General features: G+C 44.8%; 1 pseudogene; it reads right to left on the reverse strand.

The window, feature by feature from the left end:
* Positions 1-323: 323 nt before the first annotated feature.
* LOC147958027 (uncharacterized) lies at positions 324-11760 on the reverse strand (annotated as a pseudogene).
* Positions 11761-21237: the final 9477 nt, after the last annotated feature.

Here is a 21237-nt window from a genome sequence, read left to right on the forward strand (position 1 = left end):
GGCCGGGCTTTGAGGTAGCCACCTGACCCCATGCGATGGTGAAGCTTCTTCTTTGCAGCATGTTTCTTGTTTGTCGCCGACATCTTCTTACTCTTTTCCGATGTCTTCTAGGCCACAAATGCGGGCCAGTGATCTCTGATCTTCTCATATCTGCCGATGAATTCTGGTGTCTCTTCGTTGTCGAAAAACGTTTTCAGCTCTTTCTTGCACCTCCTGAATAGCTCTGCCATCTTCTTAAGAGCATGAGACTTGATTAATTGCTCTTTAACTGGCTTCTCCGGATCCTCCTCTGGCGGTATCGTGACATTTTCCTTCAGCTCAGTCTAAAGATCATCTTTCTGCATAACATTGACATAAGACACCTCAGGGTCTTCGTTCTTAGGCTTATACCATTGCTGGATGTTGATCGGGATCTTGTCCCTAACAAGAACCCCGCACTGAGCATAAAATGCTTCCTTTGCCCGGATGGGTTCAGTCGGCATGCCATCGTGCGTGATTTCTGTGATCTCAAACCTTTCATCCGAGCGCAACTTTTTCTTTGGGCCTCGTCTCTTTACTGAAGTTGTGCTCGATCCGGAGGGCTAGAAAAAAGAAGAATTAGACGAGAGTTAATTCATATGTGTACATACCAAAACAATGAATGCATCAATTAGCTAGTCATCACAGGCTTAACTAATATATTTACCTGGCCGGACTCTGTTCGGTCACCGGAGCCGTCACCACGGGCTCCTTCTTGCACCAGCATTGGGTCACCGGAGCCATCATAATCATGTGTTTCCTCCTCCATTCTTCGATCACCGTAGCCTACTTCTTCTGCACCATGTTCTGCTTCCAGACCATCATTGTCGTTAAGATACGACATGACATCACCTTCGGCTAAGATTATGTCCCCCAACACCTGTTCTTGTTCCTCGTCTCGTCCGAACTCCATTGTTTCTGCAAATATTACAACATGACAATTATTACACAAACATGACAGCATGCGGCGGGAGGGGGTAGGAGACCGACATCGTTTTTTTCTAGGGTATAAGTTATCACGGCCGAAGTTATCCGGGAGGGGGTTATATCGACAACGACAACATACATACATGGGAAAATAATGTTATCGGGGAGGGGGTAGGTCGAACCCCCCCCCTCGTGTTGAAGTTATCGGGACACGGGGTATATCGAGCCCCCCTCGTGTTGAAGTTATCGAGAGGGGGTATATCGACCCCCCCCCCCCCCCCGTGTTGAAGTTATCGGGAGGGGGTATATCGACCCCCCTCATGTTGAAGTTATCGGGAGGGGGTATATCGACCCCCCACGTGTTGAAGTTATCGGGAGTTTATATCGACACATACGTACATAAAAAAATATTATCGGGGAGGGGGTATATCGGCCCCCCCACGTGTTGAAGTTATCGGGGGCCCCAGAATGACAATCTCGTCGACTAAATGAACTAGGACGTGCGTCATGATATTGAAGAAGGATGGTGGGAACTGTTGGGTTTCGTAGTAATTTCAAAAAATTTCCTACGCACACGCAAGATCATGGTGATGCATAGCAACGAGAGGGGGAGAGTGTGATCTACGTACCCTTGTAGATCGACAACGGAAGCGTTAACTTGGTTGATGTAGTCGTACGTCTTCACGGCCCGACCGATCAAGCACCGAAACTACGGCACCTCCGAGTTCTAGCACACGTTCAGCTCGATGATGATCCCCGGACTCCGATCCAGCAAAGTGTCGGGGAAGAGTTCCGTCAGCACGATCTTGATGTACTACTGTCGCAGGGCTTCGCCTAAGCACCGCAACAATATTATCAAGGACTATGGTGGAGGGGGGCACCGCACACGGCTAAGAATATGATCACATGGATCAACTTGTGTGTCTAGGGGTGCCCCCTGCCCCCGTATATAAAGGAGCAAGGGGGAGGAGGCCGGCCGGCCCCTATGGCGCGCCAAGGAGGAGTCCTCCTCCTAGTAGGAGTCTAGGAGGGGGAAAGAAGTGGGGAGGAAGAAGGAAAGGGGGCGCCGCCCCCCCTCTCCTAGTCCAATTCGGACCAGGGGGGAGGAGGCGCGCGGCCCACCTCTGGCTGCCCCTCTCTCTCTCCACTAAGGCCCATATGGCCCATTACTTCTCCCGGGGGGGGGGGTTCCGGTAACCCTCCGGCTCTCCGGTTTTCTCCAAAATCACCCGGAACACTTCCGGTGTCCGAATATAGCCGTCCAATATATCAATCTTTATGTCTCGACCATTTCGAGACTCCTCGTCATGTCCGTGATCACATCCGGGACTCCGAACAACCTTCGGTACATCAAAATGCATAAACTCATGATATAACTGTCATCGTAACCTTAAGCGTGCGGACCCTACGAGTTCGAGAACAATGTAGACATGACCGAGACACGTCTCTGGTCAATAACCAATAGCGGAACCTGGATGCTCATATTAGCTCCTACATATTCTACGAAGATCTTTTATCGGTCAGACCGCATAACAACATACGTTGTTCCCTTTGTCATCGGTATGTTGCTTGCCCGAGATTCGATCGTCGGTATCCTATACCTAGTTCAATCTCGTTACCGGCAAGTCTCTTTACTCGTTCTGTAATACATCATCCCGCAACTAACTCATTAGTTGCAATGCTTGCAAGGCTTAAGTGATGTGCATTACCGAGAGGGCCCAGAGATACCTCTCCGACAATCGGAGTAACAAATCCTAATCTCGTAATACGCCAACTCAACATGTACCTTTGGAGACACCTGTAGAGCTCCTTTATAATCACCCAGTTACGTTGTGACGTTTGGTAGCACACAAAGTGTTCCTCTGGCAAACGGGAGTTGCATAATCTCATAGTCATAGGAACATGTATAAGTCATGAAGAAAGCAATAGCAACATACTAAACGATCGGGTGCTAAGCTAATGGAATGCGTCATGTCAATCAGATCATTCAACTAATGATGTGATCCCGTTAATCAAATAACAACTCTTTGTCCATGGTTAGGAAACATAACCATCTTTGATTAACGAGCTAGTCAAGTAGAGGCATACTAGTGACACTCTATTTGTCTATGTATTCACACATGTATTATGTTTCTGGTTAATACAATTCTAGCATGAATAATAAACATTTATCATGGAATAAGGAAATAAATAATAACTTTATTATTGCCTCTAGGGCATATTTCCTTCAGTCTCCCACTTGCACTAGAGTCAATCTAGTTCACATCGCCATGTGATTTAATAGCAATAGTTCACATCACCATGTGATTAACACCCATAGTCCACATCGATATGTGACCAACACCCAAAGGGTTTACTAGAGTCAGCAATCTAGTTCACATCGCTATGTGATTAACACCCAAAGAGTACTAAGGTGTGATCATGTTTTGCTTGTGAGATAATTTTAGTCACCGGGTCTGTTATATTCAGATCCGTAAGTATTTTGCAAATATTTATGTCAACAATGCTCTGCACGGAGCTACTCTAGCTAATTGCTCCCACTTTCAATATGTATCTAGATTGAGACTTAGATTCATCTAGATTAGTGTCAAAACTTGCATCGGCGTAACCCTTTACGACGAACCTTTTTTCACTTCCATAATCGAGAAACATATCCTTATTCCACTAAGGATAATTTTGACCGCTGTCCAGTGATCTACTCCTAGATCACTATTATACTCCCTTGCCAAACTCAGTGGTAGGGTATACAATAGATCTGGTACACAGCATGGCATACTTTATAGAACCTATGACCAAGGCATAGGCAATGACATTCATTCTCTTTCTATCTTCTGCCGTGGTCGGACTTTGAGTCTTACTCAATTTCACACCTTGTAACACAGGCAAGAAACTCTTTCTTTGACTGTTCCATTTTGAACTACTTCAAAATCTTGTCAAGGTATGTATTTATCGAAAAACCTTATCAAGCGTCTTGATCTATCTCTATAGATCTTGATGCTCAATATGTAAGCAACTTCACCGAGGTCTTTATTTGAAAAACTCCTTTCAAACACTCCTTTATGCTTTGCAGAATAATTCTACATTATTTCCGATCAACAATATGTCATTCACATATACTTATCAGAAATGTTGTAGTGCTCTCACTCACTTTCTTGTAAATACAGGCTTCACCGCAAGTCTGTATAAAACTATATGCTTTGATCAACTAATCAAAGCGTATATTCCAACTCCGAGATGCTTACACCAGTCCATAGATGGATCGCTGGAGTTTGCATATTTTGTTAACACCTTTAGGATTGACAAAAACTTCTGGTTGCATCATATACAACTCTTCTTTAAGAAATCCATTAAGGATTGCAGTTTTGTTATCCATTTGCCAGATTTCACAAAATGCGGCAATTGCTAACATGATTCGGACAGATTTAAGCATAGATACGAGTGAGAAACTCTCATCGTAGTCAACACTTTGAACTTGTCGAAAACATTTTGCGACAATTCTAGCTTTGTAGATAGTAACACTACTATCAGCGTCCGTCTTCCTCTTGAAGATCCATTTATTTTCTATGGCTTGCCGATCATTGGGCAAGTCAACCAAAGTCCATACTTTGTTCTCATACATGGATCCCATCTCAGATTTCATGGCCTCAAGCCATTTTGCGGAATCTGGGCTCATCATCACTTCCTCATAGTTCGCAAGTTCGTCATGGTCTAGTAACATGACTTCCAGAACAGGATTACTTTACCACTCTGGTGCGATTCTCACTCTGGTTTACCTATGAGATTCGGTAGTAACTTGATTTGAAGTTACATGATCATCATCATTAGCTTCCTCACTAATTGGTGTAGTAGTCACAAGAACAGATTTCTGTGATGAACTATTTTCCAATAAGGGAGAAGGTACAATTACCTTATCAAGTTTTCTACTTTCCTCCCACTCACTTCTTTCGAGAAAAACTCCTTCTCTAGAAAGGATCCATTCTTAGCAATGAATGTCTTGCCTTCGGATTTGTGATAGAAGGTGTACCCAATAGTCTCCTTTGGGTATCCTATGAAGACATATTTCTCCGATTTGGGTTTGAGCTTATCAGGATGAAACTTTTTCATATAAGCATCACAATCCCAAACTTTAAGAAACGACAACTTTGGTTTCTTGCCAAACCACAGTTCAGATTGTGTCGTCTCAACGGACTTAGATGGTGCCCTTGTAAACGTGAATGCAGCTGTCTTTAATGCATAACCCCAAAACGATAGTGGTAGATCGGTAAGAGATATCATAGATCGCACCATATCTAATAAAGTACGGCTATGATGTTCGGACACACCATTACACTGTGGTGTTCCAGGTGGCGTGAGTAGTGAAACTATTTCACATTGTTTTTAATTGAAGGCCAAACTCGTAACTCAAATATTTTACTTCTGCGATCATATCGTAGAAACTTTTATTTTTGTTACGATGATTCTCCACTTCACTCTGAAATTCTTTGAACTTTTCAAATGTTTCAGACTTGTGTTTCATCAAGTAGATATGCTCATATCTGCTCAAATCATCTGTGAAGATCAGAAAATAATGATACGTGTCGCGAGCCTCAATATTCAACGGACCACATACATCAGTATGTATGATTTCCAACAAATCTATTGCTCGCTCCGTTGTTCCGAAGAACAGAGTCTTAGTCATCTTGCCCATGAGGCATGGTTCGCAAGCATCAACTGATTCATAATCAAGTGATCCCAAAAGCCCATCAGCATGGAGTTTCTTCATGCGCTTTACACAAATATGACCTAAACGGCAGTGCCACAAATAAGTTGCACTATCATTATTAACTTTGCATCTTTTGGTTTCAATATTATGATTATGTGTATCACTACGATCGAGATCCAATGAACCATTTTCATTGGGTGTGTAACCATATAAGGTTTTATTCATGTAAACAGAACAACAATTATTATCTAACTTAAATGAATAACCGTATTGCAATAAACATGATCAAATCATATTCATGCTCAACGCAAACACCAAATAACACTTATTTAGGTTCAACACTAATCCCGAAAGTATAGGGAGTGTGTGATGATGATCATATCAATCTTGGAACCACTTCCAACACACATCGTCACTTCACCCTTAACTAGTCTCTCCTCATTTTGCAACTCCCGTTTCGAGTTACTACTCTTAGCAACTGAACTAGTATCAAATACTGAGGGGTTGATATAAACACTAGTAAAGTACACATCAATAACATGTATATCAGATATACTTATGTTCACTTTGCCATCCTTCTTATCCGCCAATCACTTGGGGTAGTTCTGCTTCCCGTGACCAGTCCCTTTGCAGTAGAAGCACTTAGTCTCAGGCTTAGGACCAGACTTGGGCTTCTTCACTTGAGCATCAACTTGCTTGCCGTTCTTCTTGAAGTTTCCCTTCTTCCCTTTGCCCTTTTTCTTGAAACTAGTGGTCTTGTCAACCGTCAACACTTGATGCTCTTTCTTGATTTCTACCTTCATTGATTTCATCATCATGAAAAGCTTGGGAGTCGTTTTCGTCATCCCTTGCATAATATAGTTCATCATGAAGTTCTACTAACTTGGTGATGGTGACTAGAGAATTCTGTCAATCACTGTTTTATCTGGAAGATTAACTCCCACTTGATTCAAGCGATTGTAATACCCAGACAATCTGATCACATGCTCACTAGTTGAGTGATTCTCCTCCAACTTTTAGCTATAGAACTTGTTGGAGACTTCATATCTCTCAACTCGGGTATTTGCTTGAAATATTAACTTCAACTCCTGGAACATCTCATATGGTCCATGACGTTCAAAAACGTCTTTGAAGTCCCGATTCTAAGCCGTTAAGCATGGTGCACTAAACTATCAAGTAGTCATCATATTGAGCTAGCCAAACGTTCATAACGTCTGCATCCGCTCCTGCAATAGGTCCGTCACCTAGCGGTGCATTAAGGACATAATTCTTCTGTGCAGCAATGAGGATAAACTTCAGATTACGGATCCAATCCGCATTTTTGCTACTAACATTTTTCAACACAATTTTCTCTAGGAACATATCAAAATAAACACAGGGAAGCAACAACGCGAGCTATTGATCTACAACGTGATTTGCAAAATACTACCAGGACTAAGTTCATGATAAATTTAAGTTCAATTTAATCATATTACTTAAGAACTCCCACTTAGATAGACATCCCTCTAATCCTCTAAGTGATCACGTGATCCAAATCAACTAAACCATGTCCGATCATCACGTGAGATGAAGTAGTTTCATTGGTGAACATCACTATGTTGATCATATCTACTATATGATTCACGCTCGACCTTTCGGTCTCCGTGTTCCGAGGCCATATCTGTATATGCTTGGCTCGTCAAGTATAACCTGAGTATTCCGCGTGTACAACTGTTTTGCACCCGTTGTATTTGAACGTAGAGCCTATCACACCCGATCATCACGTGGTGTCTCAGCACGAAGAACTTTCGCAACGGTGCATACTCAGGGAGAACACTTCTTGATAATTAGTGAGAGATCATCTTATAATGCTACCGTCAATCAAAGCAAGATAAGATGCATAAAAGATAAACATCACATGCAATCAATATAAGTGATATGATATGGCCATCATCCTCTTGTGCTTGTGATCTCCATCTCCGAAGCACCGTCATGATCACCATCGTCACCGGCGCGACACCTTGATCTCCATCGTAGCATCGTTGTCGTCTCACCAATCTTATGCTTCCACGACTATCGCTACCGCTTAGTGATAAAGTAAAGCATTACAGCGCGATTGCATTGCATACAATAAAGCGACAACCATATGGCTCCTGCCAGTTGCCGATAACTCGGTTACAAAACATGATCATCTCATACAATAAAATTTAGCATCATGTCTTGACCATATCACATCACAACATGCCTGCAAAAACAAGTTAGACATCCTCTACTTTGTTGTTGCATGTTTTACGTGGCTGCTACGGGCTTAAGCAAGAACCAATCTTACCTACGCATCAAAACCACAACGATAGTTTGTCAAGTTGGTGCTGTTTTAACCTTCACAAGGACCGGGCGTAGCCACACTCGGTTCAACTAAAGTTGGAGAAACTATCACCCGCAAGCCACCTATGTGCAAAGCACGTCGGGAGAACCGGTCTCGCGTAAGCGTACGCGTAATGTCGGTCCGGGCCGCTTCGTCCAACAATACCGCCGAACCAAAGTATGACATGCTGGTAAGCAGTATGACTTATATCGCCCACAACTCACTTGTGTTCTACTCGTGCATATAACATCAACATATAAAACCTAGGCTCGGATGGCACTGTTGAGTTTCGTAGTAATTTCAAAAAATTTCCTATGCACACGCAAGATCATGGTGATGCATAGCAACGAGAGGGGGAGAGTGTGATCTACGTACCCTTGTAGATCGACAACGGAAGCGTTAACTTGGTTGATGTAGTCGTACGTCTTCACGGCCCGACCGATCAAGCACCGAAACTACGGCACCTCCGAGTTCTAGCACACATTCAGCTCGATGACGATCCCCGGACTCTGATCCAGCAAAGTGTCGGGGAAGAGTTCCGTCAGCATGACGGCGTGGTGACGATCTTGATGTACTACTGTCGCAGGGCTTCGCCTAAGCACCGCTACAATATTATCGAGGACTATGGTGGAAGGGGGCACCGCACATGGCAAAGAATATGATCACGTGGATCAACTTGTGTGTCTAGGAGTGCCCCTGCCCCCGTATATAAAGGAGCAAGGGGGAGGAGGCCGGCCAGCCCCTATGGCGCGCCAAGGAGGAGTCCTCCTCCTAGTAGGAGCAGGACTCCTACTAGGAGGGGGAAAGAAGTGGGGAGGAAGAAGGAAAGGGGGGCGCCGCCCCCCCCCCTCTCCTAGTCCAATTCGGACCAGGGGGGAGGAGGCGCGTGGCCCACCTTTGGCTGCCCCTCTCTCTCTCCACTAAGGCCCATATGGCCCATTACTTCTCCCGGGGGGGTTCCGGTAACCCTCCGGCTCTCCGGTTTTCTCCGAAATCACCCGGAACACTTCCGGTGTCCGAATATAGCCGTCCAATATATCAATATTTATGTCTCGACCATTTCGAGACTCCTTGTCATGTCCGTGATCACATCCGGGACTCCGAACAACCTTCGGTGCATCAAAATGCATAAACTCATAATATAACTGTCATCGTAACCTTAAGCGTGCGGACCCTACGGGTTCGAGAACAATGTAGACATGACCAAGACACGTCTCTGGTCAATAACCAATAGCGGAACCTGGATGCTCATATTGGCTCCTACATATTCTACGAAGATCTTTTATCGGTCAGACCGCATAACAACATACGTTGTTCCCTTTGTCATCGGTATGTTGCTTGCCTGAGATTCGATCATCGGTATCCTATACCTAGTTCAATCTCGTTACCGGCAAGTCTCTTTACTCGTTCTGTAATACATCATCCCGCAACTAACTCATTAGTTGCGATGCTTGCAAGGCTTAAGTGATGTGCATTACCGAGAGGGCCTAGAGATACCTCTCCGACAATCGGAGTGACAAATCCTAATCTCGAAATACGCCAACTCAACATGTACCTTTGGAGACACCTGTAGAGCTCCTTTATAATCACCCAGTTAAGTTGTGACGTTTGGTAGCACACAAAGTGTTCCTCTGGCAAACGGGAGTTGCATAATCTCATAGTCATAGGAACATGTATAAGTCATGAAGAAAGCAATAGCAACATACTAAATGATCGGGTGCTAAGCTAATGGAATGGGTCATGTCAATCAGATCATTCAACTAATTATGTGATCCCGTTAATCAAATAACAACTCTTTGTCCATGGTTAGGAAACATAACCATCTTTGATTAACGAGCTAGTCAAGTAGAGGCATACTAGTGACACTCTGTTTGTCTATGTATTCACACATGTATTATGTTTCCGGTTAATACAATTCTAGCATGAATAATAAACATTTATCATGGAATAAGGAAATAAATAATAACTTTATTATTGCCTCTAGGGCATATTTCCTTCAGGAACACCAGCTCGAAACTGACAAGACATTGCACCACATCACTCCTTAGCCTGGGTATGATTTCTGGATCGATCACCTTCTGAGAGATTGCATTGAGGAATGCACATAACTTCACAATGGCTAATCGGACGTTTTCCGGTAGAAGCCCCCTCAATGCAACCGGAAGCAATTGCATCATAATCATGTGGCAGTCATGAGACTTTAGGTTCTGGAACTTTTTTTCTGGCATATTTATTATTCCCTTTATATTCAACGAGAATCCAGTCGTGACCTTCATACTGAGCAGGCATTCAAAGAAAATTTCTTTCTCTTCTTTCTTAAGAGCGTAGCTGGCAGGACCTTTATACTGCTTCGGAGGCATGCCATCTTTTTCGTGCAAACGTTGCAGGTCCTCCCGTGCCTCAGGTGTATCTTTTGTCTTCCCATACACGCCCAAGAAGCCTAGCAGGTTCACGCAAAGGTTCTTCGTCACATGCATCACGTCGATTGAAGAGCGGACCTCTAGGTCTTTCAAGTAGGGTAGGTCCCAAAATATAGATTTCCTCTTCCACATGGGTGTGTGTCCCTCAGTGTCATTCGGAACAGCTAGTCTGCCGGGACCCTTTCCAAAGATTACGTGATCGCAAGTACGTGATCACCGGTACGCATGGCAGGCTTCTTCCGGTGATCTGCCTCCCCTTTGAAATGCTTGCCTTTTTTTCGACATTGATGGTTGGTCGGAAGAAATCGATGATGGCCCAGGTACACATTCTTCCTGCATTTGTCCAGGTATATACTTTCAGTTTCTTCTAAACAGTGTGTGCATGCGTGGTATCCCTTGTTTGTCTGTCCTGAAAGGTTACTGAGAGCGGGCCAATCGTTGATGGTTACAAACAGCAACGCGTGCAGGTTAAATTCCTCCTGTTTGTGCTCATCCCACGTACGTACACCGTTTGCATTCCACAGCTATAAAAGTTCTTCAACTAATGGCCTTAGGAACACATCAATGTCGTTGCCGGGTTGCTTAGGGCCTTGGATGAGAATTGGCATCATAATGAACTTTCGCTTCATGCACATCCAAGGAGGAAGGTTATACATACATAGAGTAACGGGCCAGGTGTTGTGATTGCTGCTCTGCTCCCCAAAAGGATTAATGCCATCCGCGCTTAAACCAGACCATATGTTCCTTGGGTCACTTGCAAACTCAGGCCAGTACTTTCTCTCAATTTTTCTTCACTGCAACCCGTCAGCCGGTGCTCTCAACTTCCCGTCTTTCTTACGGTCCTCACTGTGCCATCGCATCAACTTGGCATGCTCTTCTTTTCTAAACAGACGTTTCAACCGTGGTATTATAGGAGCATACCACATCACCTTCGCAGGAACCCTCTTCCTAGGGGGCTCGCCGTCAACATCACCTGGGTCATCTCGTCTGATCTTATACCGCAATGCACCGCATACTGGGCATGTGTTCAGATCCTTGTACGCACCGCGGTAGAGGATGCAGTCATTAGGGCATGCATGTATCTTCTGCACCTCCAATCCTAGAGGGCATACGACCTTCTTTGTTGCGTATGTACTGTCGGGCAATTCGTTATCCTTTGGAAGCTTCTTCTTCAATATTTTCAGTAGCTTCTCAAATCCTTTGTGAGGCACAACATTCTCTGCCTTCCACTGCACCAATTCCAGTATGGTACCGAGCTTTGTGTTGCCATCTTCGCAATTGGTGTACAACCCTTTTTGTGATCCTCTAACATGCGATCGAACTTCAGCTTCTCCTTTTGACTTTCGCATTGCGTCCTTACATCGACAATGACCCGGCGGAGATCATCATCATCGGCCACATCCTCTGGTTCCTCATGATCTTCAGCAGCTTCCCCTGTTGCAGCATCATTGGGCACATCGTCTGGTTCCTCTTGATCTTCAGCAGCTTTCCCCGTTGCAGAATCACCGTATTCAGGGGGCACATAGTTGTCATCATCGTCTTCTTCTTCACCGTCTTCCATCATAACCCCTATTTCTCCATGCCTCATCCAAACATTATAGTGTGGCATGAAACCATTGTAAAGCAGGTGGGTGTGAAGGATTTTCCGGTCAGAGTAAGACTTCGTATTCCCACATTTAGGGCGTGGACAACACATAAAACCATTCTGCTTGTTTGCCTCAACCACTTCGAGAAATTCATGCCTGTCCTTAATGTACTCGGAGGTGTGTCTATCACCGTACATCCATTTCCGGTTCATCTACGTGCATTATATATAATTAAGTGTGTCAAAAACCATTACAGAACATCATGAATAGATAATTAAGTGACCAAATTAATAGAAGTTCATCATCACATTAAAACCAAAGTACATACATAGTTCTCATCTAACAACATATAGCTCTCCTGAGCATCTAATTAATTAAACCATGCATTGAAACTATGTAAAACATTTCAATGCGAAAACAAATGCGATCATAATCGCAACCAAGGTAACAATTGATCCAACGGCATAATAATACTAAGCCTCGGTATGAATGGCATATTTTCTAATCTTTCTCATCTTCAACCGCATTGCATCTATCTTGATCTTGTGATCATCGACGACATCCGCAACATGCAACTTGAATATCATCTTCTCCTCCTCAATTTTTTTATTTTTTCCTTCAAGTAATTGTTTTCTTCTTCAACTAAATTTAACCTCTCGACAATAGGGTCGGTTGGAATTTCCGGTTCAACTACCTCCTAGATAAATAAAACCTATGTCACGTTGGTCGGCATAATTGTCATAAACAATAAATGAACCAAATAGTTATAAAAAGATAGTATATACCATATCCGAATCATAGCCAGGACGAGGGCCGACGGGGGCGGATACCAAAACCATCGCACTATATAATAACAAGCAATAATAAAAGTAAGAAAATTAGACAAGTATCTATCTAGCTAAAGTAAGAATTTTTTCTTTCAGAAAGAAGATAAGAATAAGAGGCTCACCACGGTGGTGCCGACGACGAGATCGGTGCGGGCGATCGACGGCGGTGAAGACGGGAGTGGGACGTGATGGGCCGCTAAACCTAGACAAATCTCAAGGAAAATGGAGCTTTGAGGTCGAGCTTCGAGAGGAGAAAGCTTAACTAGTGTGGCTCAGGCATTTCATCGAACACCTCATGTGCATAGGAGGTGAGCTAAAGCACCACAAAGCACTCCCCTCGCCGGCCAGAGAAAAACAGAGCACTGGGGTGCTCTGCTCGCGGGCGAGGGGTATATATAGGCACCTCATTGGTCCCGGTTCGTGGCATGAACCGGGACTAAAGGGAAGCCTATGGTCCCGGTTCAAGCAACCAACCGGGACCAATGGTGGTGGGCTAGGAGCGAGGCCCATTGGTCCCGGTTCATCCCACCAACCGGGACCAAAGGGGCATGACGAACCAGGACCAATGCCCCACGAGGCCCGGCCACCCCCTGTCCTCATGAACCGGGACCAATGGCCCCATGGGTCCCGGTTCTGGAGTGAATCGGGACTAATGTGCTGGCCCGGCCTAGACCAAAGCCATGTTTTCTACTAGTGCCTACATCCACTATCCTACTGCCGGCCACGGATCCCTTCGGCGGGCCCCATCCCCGCCCCTCCGGCCTTCTTCCACAGACCCGGCGGCGTCCTTCTTCGACAGAGCCGGCCTTCTCCCCATCCCGCCGCCCCACTCGCCGCCCGAGCAACAGTACATCGTCGTCTGAGCCCTCGTGCACGACCACTGCTTTCCCTGGCGTCGTGCCCCGCCCCAACCTGCCGTCCCTGACGACCGCCTCAAACTCACGGTCACCCTGCCCGAGCCCCATCGCCGCGTGCACCCTGCACCTCGCTGCCCCTTCTACTTGCGCCACCAATGTCCTTCCGCTGCTGCTGCCGCTAGATGAGGACCTCCAAACATCGCTGGATCCAGGATAGCGCGAGCCCGTGGCGAGGAGCTGCTGCATGTGCGTGATGCTCGGTTGCCTCCACCCTACCTCATACACAGTGGCCCTCGAGCTCGCCGTTCGGCCATATCTTTGGTCTGGACACGGCCTGGACCTGGAGCATGGCCTGGAGCAATGGCGCCGCTGTCCGAGGCCCGCGGTTTCAATCCCTTCTTCCGCTGTCAATTGAACTGCAGTTCACGGGGCAATAGAACCGCCTGTGGGGCTCGCGTCCATTATCTCGTGTGCTCTTGCTTGCTCCCTCCACCGCAAGATGACGAACAAATCCGCGCGCCATCGGGAGTCAGTCCACACTTCTCTCCCTAATAATAAAGCACGGATTGACTCTGTGGGTTCACCGTCACAATACGCTTTTCCCCGTGATTTTACGCTTTCAGTTTGAATTTAAAACATATTCGAGGTGGTACTAAATTTTATCTCCGTCCACCGTTTCACCACCCTTCGTACCTCAGTTTCGCATCAGTTTCGTTAGCAAACGAAACAGCCCATGACCTGGCACACCGAATCAGGCCCAACTATCCCAGTTAAGGTTAAATCTTCCTCGCTAGGACGCGCTGCATGTACAAAGTAATAATAGTCCCACCCCGCTTCTTTGCACCCGATTCCATCTACTTTTATATGTCAGCGGCCTTGTTGCATCAGAAGCCAACATGCATAGAATCGAAACAGATCAAAGAAGAGGGAACAAATCCACGTAAATCTTGTTAACCCTGCCGGGGGACACACAACAAGCATAGGACCGAAACATATCAAAGAAGAGGGAACAAATCCACACAAATCTTGTTATATATCCCAAGTGGATACACAACTGGCAGTGTCCGGGACGACGATTATTTAATCGGCAGGCCTCGATCCAGATCTGCGGAGGAGGCCTTGAAGCAGCGGTGGTCGTTGAGGCTTGAAGTGGGTCATACTGACTACATAGGTACCGATGCAGCTACCGATGGCGGGCACACCGGACACGGCGAGTGCTCGCACAGCCAGGTACCGATGCAGCTGCCCAGGAAGAATTGCCTACACGCCGACGGCATGCGCACAACGTCGCTGTGCTCAAGCACACCATGCACTCCACCGACATCACCCTCCCCTTGCTGCCCCTCCTCCTCTTACTATTGGTGCTCCGGCAGCCACCCCAGCTGCCCAATGGCGAGGGGTGACGGTGTTGGCGCCACTCGTCTCTGTATGTGAAGGTGAGAAGTGCGGTGATGTCCTCAGCCCGAGGTGGGTTCCGGGAGGCGGGCCGTGGCTGGTGCCATGGAGCTCCCGCCACTCGCACAAGAGCGACTGGCCGTAGCGGACGGCCAAGTAGAACACAATGCCGACAAGGACATCGATGATGATGTACATCAACGGCAGGTTAGAGCAAGTGTGTTATACTACCGTGGACCTTCTTTTGGGGCCTCTAACGGGGGTGTACATCGTACTGTCTGTCCTCCATTGCTTCGCCGCTCCGTCACGGCAGCCGCTTGCTCGATGTCCGCCGTCTGGCAGCCGCACTGCTGCCGCTAGCTAGGATTCATGGCGTCTGGCGTGAGTAGCTCACTGGGGGCTGGCTCCTGGCTGGTTGCTCGATCGGTTCATGCCGTACTGCCTATTTTTTAGCAACTCATGGCGTACTGGCTTGGTGCTCGATGGGGCCAAATAACTGGTTGCATGGCCCATTTAAACAACCAACTGGCCCTTTTGATTTCTACTGCGTTTTTTCCTTTGCATGGAAGTGGTTAACTAGCCAAAGCAAACCATGTACGCATACATGTAGAAGCAAATTAGTCATTAGCCGACCTGACGTGGCCGTCATGAATTAATCAGCTAACCTCCTATACATGGAGACGATGAGCTGATGAGATTGGAGAGAAGGCTAGCAGCGCAACGTCCTTCGCGCTAGCCTGGAATTTGAAGGAGATGTGAAGTCAGGGAAGAAAGTGCATTGAGACGTGTGCTAAACATGTGTCGTATTATGTACATGGTCCCACGTTATAGGCAAAGAAACCCGGCTTCATAAGATTTTTTTCTCGTCCTGTGGCAATGCCGTCATGGACGACAACCTCCCATAGGGCAACCAATCGAGCTGCAATCTGAAGGAAAATATAACAAGTTGCCCGCTCAAGCACAACCTAAGTAGGCAGGATCATACTAAGAAGGTAAATAAGGTGAGAGGAGATTTAGCATGCAATTTACTTTGTGAATGCACCGTCGATCCATGACAAGTACACTCCACAGAGCTCTACATCAGCAGTCGAGGTAAATTGGTATTCTGTGAATATAAAAACACTTTAAATATTTAAATTGTTCAATTCTTTATAAAATGGTAATGAACATTTCATTTATAAACAGTGCGCTATGAATATAGTTGTTCATATTTTCCTTATGTTGATCTATTTCTGAAGGGATGAACATGTCTCCAAAGAAAAAGACACTGTAATTGACACCAACACAAATCCACTTCTTTGAGGTCAGTTGTTCCATTATTTTATAATTAAAGTGTAGCACTTCATACACATCGTTTTGTATTTTTAAGACCGTCGGCAAATAAATTACATAACTGATGCTATGAGGAATGCCTCGGTGACGCACGCGTGGAGAGAGAGAGAGAGAGTATTTTAGTGAAGCGGCAAAAAATAGTCTTGAGCCATTAGACTTAGGGAGTACTTTTTCATTTTTTTTCCGTTGCAACCCATGGTCCTTTTTGCTAGTATATATACGTGTATTGGGCTTGTGTGTAAATCTTGTCATAATTATATCCGGAAATAAGGTTGAAATCTCTTTTCAGAAAATGTAAACATTTTTAATATGCTTTATATATACATTACAATCTTTTTTGGCTTCGAGCTCCAAATTTGTGTGACTTGGTTTATCTTTCTCTTGCTTCAGTTTTTTGCTTACGAAAGACAGAGGCTTGCCGGAATTGCATTTTGTGAATGCTTTAGTGACCCTAGTTCCACACGTATATATTGATATATTCGTGATACGTATAGATTTGTTATTAGGCGATACTAAAGTACAATAAATTATTTCACAGTATTAAATTATTTTAATGTCAGTGTTGAATATATTTTTCTTATTTTTGTCTCATTGTAGTCTGAGGTCCAACTTTATGAACGACTTGGCTCCAATTAACATTGTGGCTCTGCAGAATCGTTGCCGTGCAGCATCATTCAGCAGCTCCACACAGCCTCTGGCCACAGCCCACACACACACGCTCGACTCCTTGTGTGGTTGGGCCTTTTTTTGGATTGGGCTTAGGTTTTTTAGATGGCCTGGCCGGTGTTCAGTTTTGATATATTGGCCAGTGTTCTGTTTTTTCTTTAATAACCGGTGTTCAGTTCTGATACGTATACGTATTTGGCTACAGCTTGGTCGTTTGACTTGCCATGTCCGATTGAAGTAATGCAGCGAACCAATCTGTGGTTGAGATGGTTAGATGGACAGTGGTATCCCCCAACCCATCAGGGTTCAAACCCTGGTGCTCGCATTATTCCTGACGACGAGGCGCCTACGGTGGCCTCGTAAATCTCAAGATGATATGCCGGTTCAGTCTCTTGGAGATGCTCATAGATGTAGGGTGTGCATGTATGCGTTCATAGGGGTGAGTGTATGCGCGTGTATATGAGTGCTTGTGTCTGTACTGATGCTCAAAAAAAAAGATTGAAGTAATGCATGTTCCGTTGTTTTTTAATTTATGTCTCCCTGCCGTTAAGTGCACATAGAAACGTGATAGGTTTTTTTTGTGAGGATGAAACGTGATGGACTATGGTTCTAAGTTTCCGTTTTAGTACAGATAATTTGGCGTACGTGTCTGTTAGTCTGCTATAGTTTCTACTTTTCTATTTTAATTCTTTTTACCTTATATGCATATGCATGACAACTCAATGTGTTGGCACATATACATGTTAAATATGTGTTACGTAGAAATTACTAAATCTAAATTGTTACTGTTCTCATCAAGCGGTGCAAATAATAATCGTAAAAACGTATTATGACATAAGAAGAAAGCGTATTGTGACGATGAACCCAACAAAGTCAATTCGTGCTTTATTATTACTAGGAAAATTGCCCGTGCGTTGCAACGGGAGAAAAGGATAAGATGCAGAACCGGCTCCACTGTAGGGTTAATACTTTTATGGGAAGCTACCATCAAGGAGGGCTGTTTGTAAGGAGGAGGGAGCCTTAACTTGGGCAAGCAGAGATTGCAATGATAAGGGGGTTCTGGGGGAGGCAAGTGTCACGGTTACAACCAGTGGCAACAGAGCAGTTCGGCTAGTCATCAACCCACGCAACTGCATGAGCTGGAAATTTTTAAGACTACTTTTTATACTGAATGAATTTATATGTATCCTAGTCAGGATTAATAAAGCTCAAGAGTATGCCAGTAAAAGAAGGTATCTTATTCTTTTAGTATGTACGTACTTCAGGAGGTGCATAAATGATAATTAAAATGTTTGATCGTCCATGATTAATTCAAGTGCATAACTTGAGGGCACCTAACAGAATAGTATATGTTCGCAGCAACATTATTGCATAGATCTGCAGGAATACCAAAATGATCCGTAAACTATTTATGACATGGAACATCTGTGTGAGAGAAGAAAAACTGATTTACTAAACCGAAGACGGTAAATTTAGAATGAGATATGTGACACAACATATACAAAATCACCAACTGATGAAGGGATCCAACTTTAGAATTTGATAACTGAAATTAAAAGCCTCTCATTCAACAGTTTCAGGTAATCTAGCCGAGGCAATGAAAAGCCAGAAATATATGCAGACATGTTATATGTTTGTATTTTTTCTGTGTCACTTATAGTGTATCTCCAAAACTAAAATAAGGGCTGATTATGACTCCATATTTTGGTGTTACGCCTGGGAAAAACATTTAACAAAAAGTTCTGACACAAAGTAATTAATTTACAAAAACTATTAGCATAATTAAGTTTCTTCTTTGCTTGAACAAAACATCACAAAAAATCCTAAAACATATATATTCTCTAAAATTTAGTAACCCATGTCACCCAACCGAAAGACAGAAGAACATTCATGATAGTCGGAGGAGATCAAACTAACATGTTCAGCATAAAATTCTATAGATAAATCCTCATATCTGTGGGATTTTTGGTTTTTACTATATATGATTTCTCTTAAAATTCAACAATGCTTTGTATTGTTATTTCAGCATAATCATTCACGTAGGAGTAGAAGCCGGAGAATTTGGAAGCTCAACTGGCATCCATCATTACCTATTGTCGTGCTAACTTACTGGTCACTGGATGAAAAGCTATAGAGATTGGACGTTGCTTTGCGTTGCTTGTGCCACTGCCACATTGTGAATATAGATCACATCTATGGCAGCAAGGGTTATCCAGTCCTGTCTGCAGCACAAAGGAGACGTAAGTGGGGACCTTTGTTTGGGGAAGCTGCGGCCTTGCCAGGTTGGTGACCGGACAGTTGCCGGCCAGCAGGAGCAGCGACCTTTGCGAGCCGGAGCGGGAGCCGCTGAATTTGGCGAGTGCGTCACGCGAGGGAAGACGGCCTAGGTCCCCGCGCATGGTTAGCGTAGCCCGCTGCAAGAGTCGTGCCAGCCTGATCTCCGAGTCTGGGCCGGGCAGCGCCTGCACGGTTTCCTCTAGGATGAGCATGCATGTCCAGACCCCAGGCAAGGTTTGTAGGTTTTTCATCTCCAGTCGGTCCGACGGGAACAAGTCGACGATCGCGTCCATGACGGACTTGCCCGGATCCAAGCAGCACTTGAGCGCAGGCTGCGGCGATCTCTTGCGTCGCGCTGGAACGAACCGAAAGAACGTCGTGGACTCCATCCTGGCGTAGAGCGCCTGATAGAGGCTAAGGTGTCCCGATGTTTCGATGAGATGGTGGCTATCATTTTCTGTGGGAGTCGACCTTGACGATCCGACTACGAACGTGCGAGACGTCGCGCCTTAGCAATCGCTAAACCAACTTCCGAGGGTTATTGACCACGCCGGAGCACGATCAACCAGACCACGAGGGTCTGTTTCCTGCGAGCAAACGAAGAACAAGCAAGAAACTGAAATTGCAATCGGGATATTGCGAATATAAGATGAAAGCTTTATTGATCAAGGTGGGGTTCTGTGACGTCTTGGTCTGGTCGTTGGACACAAACGAAGTACGCGAAGTTGCAGCTATGGCGAACTTTTAATCTAAACAAAACCCAAAGTCTAAACGACGCCCTAAGGGCTGTATATATGGAGGAAGAGGGGGGGAATTTCGTGGCCCTTGAGGGTGGGGTCCGAAACCAACCCTAACTCTTGTTTCCCCACACATACGGACTCTAAAAATAGCCTATACTTAAGTATTTCGAAATTACATGGGCCTGGCCCATTAATAAGGTGACGCAGCACCTAGAATAGCCTATGAACGAATATTATGAAGTGGCATCTTGTATATTTCGTCCAAGGCTTCATGCACTCCTTATGGCGGCTTCAAAGTCCTGAAATCATCACTTGTAACTCCGTTCTTGATCCCCTTGCGCATGCCATCAACTCCATGCGTGTTCTTGCTCCAATGTTCATCCTTCTCCAAGCTAGGCCCTTCATTTGTAAGCAAAACAAATGTATCCAATTTAGGCAGCATCATAATCTCATGAACATTAGAATCATTACCAAGAAACGAAAGTACCTGGTAATTTAATTGGCGTGCGCGAGCTCTAGTAATTGGTCCAGTATATGTAACAGTAGGGGCTGTGGGTGTAACAATGGTATTGATGTCCTCATCATCCTCCCCTTCTTGAAATGAAGTCGTCCTCGACGGAAGCGCATCTTCCTCACCCAAATAAGGCTTCAAATCTGCAATGTTAAAAAGTGGGACTAACCCCAAAATCTACAGGTAGCTCAAGTTTATATGCATTATCATTTATTTTCTCTAACACCTTAAAAGGACCATCAGCACGTGGCATTAGCTTTGATTTGCGCAGATTAGGAAATCTATCTTTACGCAAATGTAACCAAACAAGATCTCCAGGCGCAAACACAACATGTTTTCTACCCTTATCTCCAGCAAGTTTATATTTAGCATTCATACGCTCAATGTTTTCCTTAGTTAACTCATGCATTTTTAAAATCAATTCAGAACGTTCTTTAGCATCAAAATTAACCTTCTCTGAAGATGGAAGAGGCAACAAATCAATAGGTGCACGAAGTAGGAAACCATACACAATTTCAAAAGGGCACATCTTAATAGTAGAATGCAATGAACGATTATAAGCAAATTCAATATGAGGCAAGCATTCTTCCCACATTTTCTTGTTATTCTTCAAAACAGCCCTAAGCATAGTAGAC

The sequence above is a fragment of the Triticum urartu genome, chromosome 7A (genome assembly GCF_056163025.1).
Source record: "Triticum urartu cultivar PI428250 chromosome 7A, HENAU_Tu73, whole genome shotgun sequence".
Taxonomy (NCBI): Eukaryota; Viridiplantae; Streptophyta; class Magnoliopsida; order Poales; family Poaceae; genus Triticum; species Triticum urartu.